Below are 14,084 nucleotides of genomic sequence, written 5' to 3' on the forward strand. Positions count from 1 at the left end.
TGGTTCAGCGGTTTCTGAAAAGCTACCCACGCTTGTCAGACCTGCTCGGAAAGGTGCGCCGGGTCAGCGCACATTTCCGCAACTCCAACACGGACGCTGCCACCCTGCGGACCCTGCAACATCTGTTTAATCTGCCAGTGCACCGACTGCTGTGCGACGTGCCCACATGGTGGAACTCTACGCTCCACATGTTGGCCAGGCTCTATGAGCAGCGTAGAGCTATAGTGGAATACCAACTCCAACATGGGCGGCGTAGTGGGAGTCAGCCTCCTCAATTCTTTACAGAAGAGTGGGCCTGGTTGGCAGACATCTGCCAGGTCCTTGGAAACTTTGAGGAGTCTACCCAGATGGTGAGCAGCGATGCTGCAATCATTAGCGTCACCATTCCTCTGCTATGCCTCTTGAGAAGTTCCCTGCAAAGCATAAAGGCAGACGATTTGCGCTCGGAAACGGAAGCAGTGGAAGACAGTATGTCGCTGGAAAGTCAGAGCACCCTCATGTCTATATCTCAGCGCGTTGAGGAGGAGGGAGAGGAGGTGGAGGGGGAGGAGCCTGAGGAGGAGCAGGGGGAAAAGACAGCCGGGCCCACTGCTGAGGGTACCCATGCTGCTTGCCTGTCATCCTTTCAGCGTGTATGGCCTGAGTAGGAGGAGGAGGAGGATCCTGAAAGTGATCTTCCTAGTGAGGACAGCCATGTGTTGCGTACAGATACCCTGGCACACATGGCTGACTTCATGTTAGGATGCCTTTCTTGTGACCCTCGCGTTACACGCATTCTGGCCACTACGGATTACTGAGTGTACACACTGCTCAACCCACGGTATAAGGAGAACCTTTCCACTCTCATACCCGAAGAGGAAAGGGGTTCGAGAGTGATGCTATACCACAGGACCCTGGTGGACAAACTGATGGTAAAATTCCCATCCGACAGCGCTAGTGGCAGAAGGCGCAGTTCCGAGGGCCAGGTAGCAGGGGAGGCGCAGAGATCAGGCAGCATGTACAGCGCAGGCAGGGGAACACTCTCCAAGGCCTTTGCCAGCTTTATGGCTCCCCAGCAAGACTGTGTCACCGCTCCCCAGTCAAGGCTGAGTCGGCGGGAGCACTGTAAAAGGATGGTGAGGGAGTACGTAGCCGATCGCACGACCATCCTCCGTGACGCCTCTGCTCCGTACAACTACTGGGTGTCGAAGCTGGACACGTGGCCTGAACTCGCGCTGTATGTCCTAGAGGTGCTTGCTTGCCCTGCGGCTAGCGTCTTGTCAGAGAGGGTGTTTAGTGCGGCTGGGGGAATTATCACGGATAAGCGTACCCGCCTGTCAACTGACAGTGCCGACAGGCTTACACTCATAAAGATGAACAAAGCCTGGATTTCCCCAGACTTCTCTTCTCCACCAGCGGACAGCAGCGATACCTAAACAATACGTAGGCTGCACCCGCGGATGAAAGCATCGTTCTCTATCACCATAAAAAACGGGGACCTTTTAGCTTCATCAATCTGTGTATTATATTCATCCTCCTCCTCCTGCTCCTCCTCCTGAAACCTCACATAATCACGCCGAATGGGCAATTTTTCTTAGGCCCAAAAGGCTTTTGTAAACAATGTTTATACGTTTCAATTCTCATTAAAGCGTTGAAACTTGCACCTGAACCAATTTTTATTTTAACTGGGCTGCCTCCAGGCCTAGTTACAAATTAAGCCACAGTAACCAAAGCGATTAATGGGTTTCACCTGCCCTCTTGGTTGGGCATGGGCAATTTTTCTGAGGTACATTACTACTGTTGGTACACCAATTTTTTTGGGCCCTTGCCTACAGTGTAATCCTAGTAATTTTTATGGGCTTCGCCTGCACTCATGGTACAGCAAGGTGTGTGGGGTTGGCCTACACTTTTGCTACATAAATGTAACTGGGGCCTTGTCTATACTGCAACTACTGAAATGTGAAAGAGACTGTTATCTCCCTAAACTGCTGCAACGGGAATGTTACTGTAGCCTGTCTTGACTGCTACTACTACTGAAATGGAACTAATACTGTGCTCCCCCTATACTGCTGATAGTGATATGTTACTGGGGCCTGTCCAGACTGCTACTACTACTCAAATGAAACTAATACTGTGCTCCCCCTATATTGCTGCTAGTGATATGTTACTGGGACCTGTCTAGACTGCTACTACTACTGAAATGGAACTAATACTGTGCTCCCCCTATACTGCTGCTTTGGAATTGTTACTGGGGCCTGTCTTGACTGCTACTATTACTGAAATGGAACTAATACTGTGCTCCCCCTATACTGCTGATAGTGATATGTTACTGGGGCCTGTCCAGACTGCTACTACTACTGAAATGGAACTAATACTGTGCTCCCCCTATACTGCTGCTTCGGTATTGTTACCGGGGCCTGTCTTGAGTGCTACTATTACTGAAATGGAACTAATACTGTGCTCCCCCTATACTGCTGCTTTGGAATTGTTACTGGGGCCTGTCTTGACTGCTACTATTACTGAAATGGGCAGTTGGGCAGCATGTTACCCAGGAGACGTTGCAGCGGAGTGTCATGCAGGCAGTGATTGTGCTTTGTTGGAGGTAGTGTGGTGCTTAGCTAAGGTATGCCTTGCTAATGAGGGTTTTTCAGAAGTAAAAATTGTTGGGGGGGCCCACTCTTGCCGCTATTGTGGCTTAATAGTGGGACCTGGGAACTTGAGATGCGGCCCAACATGTAGCCCCTCGCCTGCCCTATCCGTTTCTGTGTCGTTCCCATCACTTTCTTGAATTTTCCAGATTTTCACAAATGAAAACCTTAGCCCATTGACTTCAATGGTGTTCGTTACTCGAAACGAACCCTCGAGCATCGCGGGAAGTTCGACTCGAGTAACGAGCACCCGAGCATTTTGGTGCTTGCTCATCTCTAATTATGATCAAAATAGCAAGCAAAAATATGTAATGCAAGAAAGCAATAAAAAAACAACCTGGCTATCAGCAGACACCATCCGAATCATCGATATGTGACAATAAACAAAGGCCAGTGGAAACTGACAATTTCCAGTGGCTAAATGTGTAGTTTCAGCGTGAAGCAAAGAAAGACAAAGAACGGTTTTGGAATGCTCGCTGCATGGAATTGTAAGATGCAAACAAAAAAAGGCCACACCAGAGAGCTCTTCACTCATAAAAAGGCTCCTTTTACATCACATAATGCAAACTCAATTTTGGATCAGGATGGTAAAGAATTACACAATGCTGAATAAATCAAGACTAGATGGCTGGAATCTTATCTCCTGCACTGTTCAACCTGTATGCAGAGGCGATCTTGAGGCAATGTAATTTAGACTAATCCAACATTGGAGTCAAGATCAGTGTATGAAACATCAACAGTCTCAGATCTGCAGATCATACAACCTTGCTGGCTGAAAGTCAGGGAGATTTTTAACAACTGATGCTAAAAGTTAAAGAAGGAAGTGAAAAAGCCGACCTATACTTGAATATCAAGAAAACTAAGATCATGAAAACAGCCAGTAACGGTTCAGGAAAAATCAACAATGAAGAAATCAAAGCAGTTTAAGACTACATTTTCCTCAATTTGAAAATCGACCGCAATGAAGAATCAGGACCCAAAATAAAGCGACAAATTGGTCTTGGTTTCAGCGTCAGGTTAAGTATAGATAAGATCTGGAATAACAAAGATATAATTATTGCAAAGAAATGCTAGATAGCCAATTAAATCATCTTCCCAATCACAACTTGGGACAGTTGGACACTTAAGAAAAATGACTGGAGGAAGACTGCTGCCTTCAGACTTAGGTGCTGTAGGAAACCCCTATGAATTCCTTGAAAGATCACAAACAAAACAGCCCTAGACCGCAGCAAACCAAAATTTAAATTAAAGGGCAAAATTACGAAACAGAGACTCTCATACTTCGGGCCACATAATGCGAGCTAATTTATTAGAAGCATCAATAATGCTGGGAGTGGTCAGCGGCAAAAGAAGACCTGGCCACCAAAGAACGCGCTAGCTCGATACTATTAAAGCCGACAACAACATGCAAAATGAATGAGCTGAAAGACGCCGTGCACAACAGAATTGTGTGGAGAGGAATGTGTCCGAGAGTCGGCCCTGACTAAATGGGTAAAGAGATCATAGTCCAGGGTTCTAGTGGAAAGAAACTCAAGTATGAGAAGTTATTCCTTATTGACTTGAAGGGAGTTATACATTACTTAGTTCTGATGGGGGAGCAAATTATAAAAATTATAAAATAACATGTAATGGGGCTATTTTTGCTTGGATGTACTGGAACTATAACAACAATTTAGCATAATAATAAAGGTAGTAAATATTTGAGCATTTGAGAAAAGGCACCTCACTCTTCTGCACACATCACACTTGTGTTCAATACCATATAGGGAAGATACAGTATGTTACTTCTTTGGGGTCTGTGATTGATTTGCATTTACTGTTTGCATAGATTTATACGGCTTCCATTGAGTTCAGTACTAGCTGTATACATTCATGCGCACTTTGATTTAATGTCGGTGGTTGAAGATATGAAGTTAGAAGAGCAGAGTTCCCTTTAAAAACATATTATGAGATAAATCAGAAAAGACTTTTCTACCAAAAAATGGAATATAGGACATTATGGCCGCCTGCAGACAGCCGGGTCGGATCCCGCTGCGAGAATTCTCACAGTGGGACCCGACCTGAACCCCTGCAGAGAGCAGCACGTCACTCACCTGCTCCCGTGGCCCCAGATCCTTCATGTGCCGGCTGCCGGGTAGCCGGCGCATGCGCAGACCAGAGCCGGCGGCCAGGGAGTGACATTTCTGTGCGGGGCTCGCAGAGCCCCGCACAGAAATAGAGCATGCCACGATTTGTTTTCTGCACGTGATTTTGCACAGACAAATCGCGGCCACCTGCATGCGATTGCGTATTATAATGCAATCCTATGCAGGCGTGTACGGGCGGAAATTCTGTGGGGAATCCCGCCGCAGAATTTCGGCCCGTGTGCAGGAGGCCTAAAGGTTTTGCCTCAAAGACCTTTACTTGTCAGATTTAAAGGGGTTGTGCTGCCCCTTGGAATTACCAGCAGCTTACAATACAACAAAATAACAAAAGCAGTAATACTTACTTTAGAAAACCCCTGCTGTTCTGGTGCCAGTGCTTGCCTGGTTCCCCGCCAGTCCCTGTTCACAGAGTTGCAGTGATAAGACGCATCAACATCTGACCGCTGCAGCAAACCACAAGCTATAGTAGCGATGTTTCAACACCATGGAGGTCACTGCTGCAGCCAGTAATTTGCTGTCTGATTTACGTCATGTCAAGACATCAACGCTGGAGCTGGATGAACAGAGAAAGGTACGGCCGCTCTCACTTACATTTTTTTTCACAGCATTTAGCTGGCATTTTCAACGCCCGCTAAAACAATTCTAATGTGCACTAAAACAAATGCTGTATATTCTATTTTCATGCATTCAGCGCGTTTTTGGCGCCCTGCATCGCCCATTGTAATGATGTGGTGTGTTTAAAACGCTGTAAAAAATGCAGTTCTTAAACGTTGTAAAGCATTGCATTTAAAATACAATGTTTTTAGAAACGCCTGTGTGAGAGTGGCCTATGGGAACCTTGACGTATTGGCACGAGAGTTGCAGGACATTGGTAAAGACAATATTAGGTCTTGATTATCAGAAGATAAAATTTAAAAAAAATTTGTGTTGGTGTATTTTTTCCTCCTGGTTAACCACTCAAAGGCTGTATTCTGAGGACAATGTGTAAGTGGTGCCTCTACAAAACAGGTCCAAAAACCACCGCACAGAACATGGCCACCGTCCCAGTCCTGTGCAATCTTCCGGGCATCTCCCACTCTTGTCCTCGAGAACAGATGAAAATAGGATATGCAGCTAGTTTTATTTTTTTTTCACCTCACTGCCAGCTTGTTTTATTTCATGCCTTTACATTAAATAAAACATGGTGATTTTGTTCCACAAAAGCAAACCATCTAGATTGGAATAGCGCTTCTTTCAGGGTAAAGTAGCAAATCCACAATCTACATCTAGAACTAGCTGAGTCATTACTTTTATAAGTAGATGTGACAGAATAGCATGGGTGGAGGAGAAAAAAAATTGTGGACTTGATTGAGCTCCACCCCTACCCCTTCTCGTCTGTGATAGAATAATAAGCATGCAGAGGACTTCTAACTTTTCTGACGTGTAGGTTAGTAGATACTTATAAATAACAATGCTGGAGCATCTTATCTTAGTTCTCTCCTTTGTGCATTCCTTTCTCATTCCCACTGGAGGAATAAATTAACAACTGGGCACTACCACATCTGTTGTCAATAAGGTGCAGCGTCCGAGGAGTGGACCCCAGCCTAGGAGACAGCGGGGTAGAGATTGGCCTTGTCAGGGTGGTTCTACTGTCTCCCACCTGGAGAGTAACCAAGGATATGTCCAAGGGGCCGAGGGTAGGCTATTAAATAGGGAAACCCACGGGTGGATTACCTTAATCCTTTTGTCATTCGTGACGCCACCATCCTATCCTCTAGGGTGAATCCAGTTGTTAGCAATAAAGAGTCCACATACAGGGATTTAACTTCCAGAGCTCGTTTACTTTCAATAACTTGGTACAGTTCAGTAATACACGCCAGCAGGAAAAACAGGGTAAAACTCAAAGTGATGTGACAGGGAGGATTCACAGGTAGACAGGAGAAACCACAGTCCCATTATCTGTGGGTCCTGATCCTGGCGACACTCCTCCCTCTCTCTCCAGCTCTCTCCTGGTCATCATTCACATTTGGAAAGGGATATGCTGCATGACGGCTCCTCATTCTCTCTCTTTCTCTTTCTCAGTGTTTAAGGATAACACTGGCTTCTCCTGGATAAAGCAGGCCCAGGGTAGGCTTTGAATTCCTCTCAACCTATTCCGGACCACACAGAGCTGAAGGTCTCTCTGTGGTTCACTTGCAGAAGCTCCAAGCACTACTCTATCTTGCAAGCCCAGAACAGATTTGACAGAAAACCCCCAAAAAACAACCAATTGATCACACCTTGCAATCACATATGTGTAATGAGGTCACATGATATACAAAAGATACATTTCCAGACATAACCCAGACAGTAACCTATTCAGTGCTGCAGAGGTTACTCGTCATATTCATACACATAGAAGACACTGACAATACAATAAGCCCGAGACAAATACATTCACATTGATGGGGGGGCCCAATAACTCTGGGCCACCAGCAAGGCGTGTCCCTACAAAACTGACACGGTCATATCAGTAAAAACAGCACCTTGTTAGTTTATTCTTTACTAAGAGAGCAGAATAATGCTCATGTAAATAGGACCATAAATTGTGTACGGTTAAGGTAGATCATATGAGTGGCAGAATAGAATCTGCAATGGCTGCTTAAAGAGACTGTGTCGCCATCTTTCTGCAGTCCTTATTGACAGCACCATCAGGTAGTGCCTGTCACACAGTAATATGTCAGTTGGGGATCTGTGCAGGAGTTTGGAAGAAAATTACATTTTATCAGTAACAGCACATAGAAAGAGGACTACATAAAGGCACTCTGTCACCTACTTTTAATCCTATAAGCTAAGTTTATAGACTAAAAGTAGGGATGTAATTGTTGTACTTACCTCATCTATCGTTTCCCCGGTGTTATCGTTGACAGCCGCCACTCAATGCATTGAGTGGCGCTGCTAAGTAGTCTGCCCATTCTAATTTTACAATAGGCAGACTACTTAGCAGCTGCGATCAATGCACTGAGCAGTGGCTTCCAGCACTCCCTCCGGGGGAGCAATGGGGAAGGTAAGTATAACACTTAACTCCCCAGTCTCAGCTGGTCACCTACTTGCAGGCCATAAGCTTAGCTCATAGGACTAAAAGTAGGTGACAGTCTCTTTAAATTAGTCTTGGATATTTATGAGTTGCAGGCTAGCTCCACCCACCTCACCCTCCAGCCAGTGATTGACAGTTATCTTCTTATTACTGTGCATAAAAAGTGCAAGTTTCTTCCAAAATACTGCACAAATCCACACATCGGACAGATCACTGCAATCAGTGTGACACACATTACATTATGGTGCTCTCAAAGAGATGTAACTTGAAGCTTCTGGGCCCCAATGTAAAATCTGTAAAAGGGCCCCCAAATATAATGCTCTATTCATAGTACTGGGCTCCCTATATGGAGAAGAAAAGCTTTATGGGCCCTTGAAGGTGCCTGGGACCAGGTGCAACTGTATCCTCTGCTTCCCCTATAGTTACGCTCTTGGTGCTCTTTTAGAGAGGACTGCAAAAAGATGGTGACAGATTCCTTTAAGTGAAAGTAGGATAAAGTAACAAAAAGATTGACAATTTGGAGTTACTTGAAGAAGCAATGCAATGAGTAGCTGGCATGTTCCAGGAAGGAGGTTAGACACCCAACTTGTTTTCTGCACAGTGTAATATACATATCGGACCTCTCTCCTGCATAGTGTAATATAGATATCGGACCTCTCTTCTGTATACGTATATTACAGTATGCAGGGGAGAGATCAGACATCGGACCTCTTTCCTACATAGTGTAATATACATATCGGACATCTCTTCTGTATATGTATTTTACAGTATGCAGGGGAGAGATTAGACATCGGACCTCTCTCCTGCATAGTGTAATTAACATATCGGACCTATCTTCTGCATAGTGTTAGAAACGTTTTGGACCTCGCCCGACATGGGAGCTTTGTAGGGAAATCTTAATGTCGGTCAAGGTCCAACACTGGATTGGAAAGAGTTAAGAGTCTTCTACCCCTAACAGACTTGTCTAAGAAGTGGATAGAGTTGACCCCCCCTTGCTGCAGACTGCACCACCAAAGTCACAGCCAGCAAATCCCACCCTAAAAATAGCTGCGTTCCCAGCAGCAAGTTTGTCAGTGCAGCTCAGTCAGACTGGGGTATACAGAGCACTAAGGTACATGGGGGTCTGTGGAAGGTTACAATGATGGGGTTAAAACTGATGCTAGGAAGACTACTCTGCTTGTTCCTCAGGTGATTGGTGCTGGATGGATAGGCATCTGTAGCTAGCCAATAGATTGTGTGGTATTTTTGAACATTTCTGAGAAGCATTACTGGTCATCCATAGGAACTGTACAGAGAAGCAATTTCCTAGCTGAAGCATGCACCATAGATGCCGATGCTAATCTCCGGATACTGCAGTACACTTGTCCGTAAGTGAAATACATGCCAACTGCAATGTAAATGTTCTCATGTGTATTAGAGGAGCTGTTACAAAGAAATGTGAGCTGTTACGACAGCAGTGGAACAATGAAGGAGATTTACTAATGTGATTGCGCCTAGATCTTGCCGTAAAATGCCTTTAAATTTGGTGATTTTTACGTTTTAGACCTATTTTTGAAGTAAATAGACCAAAAATAAACTTCTACCATGCCTCACTCAACAAGGGAAATATTTCTTAGTTGAAAGAGGAAGAGGCTTAAATGTGACAACGTGCGACACCAGGTTGGGGCCAACTAGGTGCTATGAAGTTAAATTATAGTGTGTAAAGATGTACTGCATGTATCATCCAGTATTATCCATGGTGATAAATTTGGCAAAAGTTTACATTGTCTATTAGACAGGATTAATAAATTTGCCCCAATATATGTCCATCTGTTTGTACAGTATGGTCAATGAGGTAGGTGTAAGGAGACTGAGGCTATATCTACATGGGCTACAGCCAGCATGCCATAGATTTCTGATTTGTGTACCAATTATTGGCAGCTGCACAGGTTTCATTGTTTCACTACACAGACTATTGGAATGGGTTTTATTTTTAGAAAACCAAAGGCATATCTGACTGTAGAGAGTGGGGTGGGAGTTGTAAAAGTTTTGAAATTCTATGGAATATTTTTTAGCCGCCATCCAAGACCACTGTGGATATTTCACTACTTGGAGATCATGATCAGCTGATCTACACAGGGATACCATTGTATAAGTAGACAGCCCATGAAATCAGTGTATCCAGAGACAAGTGCCTCTGCATTGTACAGAACCTTCATAGAGTACCGATAGAAGTGCACATATACTATACTTACTATCATTTCATGCCAAGACTTACAAGGAAAGTTGTGAGATGCGCCATGTCATATCATATAATGAAGGTACTCTCCCCTAATAACACTACTGATAAGTCAGAACATCTCTAATATACAGCAGCTTCAAAGTACAGACCCTCAGGGAGCTCTGGGGCAGATTTACTATTGAAAATGTGCTAGGTTTCTGGTACAAGTTGTCGCAGTGAACTGTCTTCCATGCTTTGTACCACATTTAGGGCGCCTACCCACTGGCATTTACGATTTTCGTGCGTGAAAAACGCAGCGTTTTCCGCGCGTTTTTTGCGGCTTTTTCGCGCCTTTTCCGTTAATTTCCATTGACATTCATGGGTGCATTAAGAGAAAAATAAGGACACATATGCAACTGACAGTTCCTATGTTAAAAATTGCAACGGACCGAAAAAAAACGCAAGTGGACAGGAACACATTCTATCCTAATTGCTCTTCAGAAAAAACGCAAAACGCAAAGGAAAAAAAATCGCAAGTGGGTAGGCGCCCTAATCATGTGTTTTAGACCCTTACAAACAGGACCCATTACACAAGGTCCTGAGGCAAACGTTGTGCATGGCAGCTGTGGCATATAGGCAAGGTCCATTGCCTATGCTGAGCTAAAAGCGTTGTGAACGCCACTCTACGCCTGCATACGTCCCTTGCAAAATACCTAGCTGCTGGCTCCTGGGGTGAACAGGTAAGTCTAGCAGAGAGTGTCATTGAATCTGTATGTTAGAATGGACTCACAGAGGAAGTTTATGCATACTAGAGGTGATGTCACTGGTGTGCGGGGGTTTGGCCCACAGTTTTCAGATGGGTTCCTAGGCCCCCTTTAATTATAGAAAAAAATGTTCCACCCTTCCCCACCAAAGATATAGTGTGTGTTCACACATAGCTGCACAGAGTCTTTTGCTGCATTTTTTGAGGTAAAAAACACTGTGGTATATAATAGGATTTTTGTTGTGCTTTTCTTTACTTTTGGTGGTTTTTTTTGTTTTTTCTTTTTAAACAATAGCCTGCTAGTTTTCTTGCCCCATATACCTATCTATAATCAAAATAAACACTTTGTGAAAATGTACATTTGCAAAAAAAAACATTAATTTCTTGTGTTTTTAGCAAGCATTTTTTGGGTGGTGTTCCCGTTATGCAAACGCAAAGAATGCTTCAATAAAGGAAAAATACATTGTAGTGAGCCTTAAAGGAAACTTGTCACTAGTTTTGGTAATACTAACCCAACAGCACAGCACTTGCAACCTGTATTACAGCACTATGAAAAAAGGTTTAAGAGAGGTGTGGAAAAAATGCTGCAAATTAAGAATGCTTTCAAAAACAGAAATGTTGCTAGATAAATAGAAGTTTATATAAAATACAAAATGACTGAACAAGAGAGAAATGTAAATCACGTCAGCATTTGGAGTCACCACCCTTTGCCTTCAAAACCACATCAATTCTTCTAGGTATTTTTGCACACTATTTTTGAAGGAACACGGCAGGGAGGTTGTTCCAGACATCTTGGAGAACTGAGCACAGATCTTCTTTGAATGTTGGCTTGCTCATATCCTTCTGTCTCTCCATGTAATCTCAGACAGATACAATGTTAAGATCAGGGCTCTCTGAGGGAATTTATCATCATTTCCAGGACTCCTTGTTCTTCATGCTGAAAATGGCTCTTAATGACATTGGCTGGATGTTGGGGGTTGTTGTCCTGCTGCAGAATACATTTAAAGTCAATCAGGTGCCTTCTATTGTTGAAAGAATTCTAATTTTGCAGCATTTTTTCCACACAACTGCCTAAAATGTGCTGTGCATACGTATGCTAATGGCATCGCTGGAGTCATGGGGCGGTGTTGAAGACTTCCTGAGACGCTCCTTGGAACTTGCCCATTCTCCCTTCATTGATGCCACCATTAGCAGCCCTGAAATCTCATGTATGCCCCTTCAGTGCCTTCTCTTCCCCAGTCTGGGCATGTGTAGGTACATACACTGCGCCTATGCCAGAGTCTGTGGGTGTGTGACCAGATTAGGGAAAAGAAGGCAGAACGAAAGTGCATGTGCAGGATTTGAGCGCTGCTAGCTTTGACATCAGCGTAAGAGGAGGCTGTCAATCAAGGTGGAATCAATGCATTCTAAGGAGTGACTCCATAACTCGGGAGGCCTTCAGCACCGCCATGGTGACTCCGGGATGGCAAACACATTAAAAGCAGGTTCCATTTAAATAGACTATTGTGGAGGTTAATGGGCATTGAAGATTCTAACAACCCCCAATATTCTCTATGGGGCCCCTCCATGCACCCCGATTCGCATACAGCTCTTTACGTAAACAAAATGTTTAGGAGTCTGGTCTGAACTTATGTAGCTGTAGAGACTTTTTGTTAGGCAACTAACAGATGCTAAATACGGTGCAGTGCAGCGACCGAGAACCAGGCCTTCAGCCAAGGAGACAGCAGGGTACAAAATAACAGCGGTTCACAGTGGCACTACCATCTACTTTCCTCAAAGGCTGAAGCTTAACCAAGCTCAGCCACTAGCTAGGGAGATAAGATTTTAGCAGACTTGATAACTGCAATTCAGTCCTAGATTATAGTCGTGATGCCAGTGTCCCTCGATGAGTCATCAGTTACTCGCGATGAATAAATGAATTCACATACAAACAAAATGCTTTTCAAAACCGTGGACACGCGGTTTCCTTTTACTCACGTTCCAACTTTGATTTTACAATACAGGCAAATTTACTGGTACTTCTTAACATGAAGTTGTTTCGAACAGTTTCCTGAACTCTACTTTTCTGAGCACATTTGACAATAGATGGTTCTTCTCCTAAAGCGCACACATCCTCAGTCGCTGTTATGTGAAGGGCACTTGCTTGGGTTATACTGGTGCTTGTATAGTGGTGGAATACACCAACTGTGTCATTATCTATTTCTATGTTTCACATTAATTCTCATTTTTGTGTTGATAGTGTTACACATTTAAGGGAGTGTTGAGAGGCATGAACAAGTAGCGCAGAATTTGCCGCAGCACACATTGTGCATCATTGTTTTTATATTTGGAGAATGATATTGTATAGGCGCTGGTGGAATTTGTGTGCCAGGGCTGCTTTTAAATCCCAGTCTGGATGCAGCAGAAACGTTTGACTGGACTACGGCCAGCAGCCATGAGGAGTAGCTGCAAGGGGGCCAGTATGATCATCCATCCCCATACAGTTCTATTATTGTTTGCAGCACATTACTGGCAACAACCAATGATTTTTGTAATCACCTGACAAATGAGTGTTTGCTTGTTCTTAAGCTAATTGCCAACACCTTCACATGGGTCAATGATTGGGTTAACAAATGTTTGGACAAACACTCATTTATGAAACCTTTGAGCTCCATAAACTATGGTATGGGGTGGAGGGGGGTCTAGAGAGCTGTGTTTCATTCTAATACCGTACCCCATTCCAGCTCTGTGCCCCCTGAAAGCTGCCGTGCATTCACTACGCGACTCTTTTCAGCCAGCTCTGTGCATGCACTCTTCCTTTCATCTCTGTAGGAGTTGAAGAGCTGGACAGCGCCTCTTGTAGATGGCTAGTGGTGAGTGCAACTGGGATCGTTTATAGTGAAAAAGCACATAGAAGGGTGCAGAGAAATTGTGGTAGTCACGGGCAATAGGGAGACCCTGTCCTAGATGATGACATCAAGCAAGAGCATGCAAGGAGAAGAACTGGGGGACAAAGCCCCCAGAGGCAATATCAAGTCAAGTGAAAAAGAGAAAATATCTCCTGCGCTCAGAGTGACCCGTGAGGTACAGAATGTGATTACCTGAAAACGGACACGTGTACGTGTGTGGACTATAAAGGTCCATAAGATCTGGTAGAGAGAAGCAGAGCCCCCTTAGTTGAAATAAATATAAATTTATTGGACATGGTGATTTTGTGCTTGAGAAAGGAGCATTCCAGCTCCGAAACGCGTTGCACCGTCCACTATAGCTCTGTACAATAAATTTATATTTATTTCAACTAAGAGGGCTCTGCTTC

At 44.2% G+C, this 14,084-nt stretch overlaps 1 protein-coding gene across 5 annotated transcripts in view; it reads left to right on the top strand.

Annotated features, from left to right (window-relative positions):
• The window catches only part of LOC136625842 (dual specificity phosphatase 29-like), a 68,682-nt gene that overhangs the window by 9,379 nt on the left and 45,219 nt on the right, over positions 1 to 14,084 (top strand). Inside the window, exon 1 of one of the 5 annotated variants that reach the window (XM_066600385.1) lies at positions 8,911 to 8,937. The exons of 3 other annotated variants lie outside the window; for them this stretch is intronic. The gene's annotated coding sequence lies outside the window, so the exon portion shown is untranslated. One more of the 5 variants, XM_066600382.1, reaches the window with a different exon arrangement.

The sequence above is a fragment of the Eleutherodactylus coqui genome, chromosome 4 (assembly GCF_035609145.1).
Source record: "Eleutherodactylus coqui strain aEleCoq1 chromosome 4, aEleCoq1.hap1, whole genome shotgun sequence".
In the NCBI taxonomy this organism is placed as follows: Eukaryota; Metazoa; Chordata; class Amphibia; order Anura; family Eleutherodactylidae; genus Eleutherodactylus; species Eleutherodactylus coqui.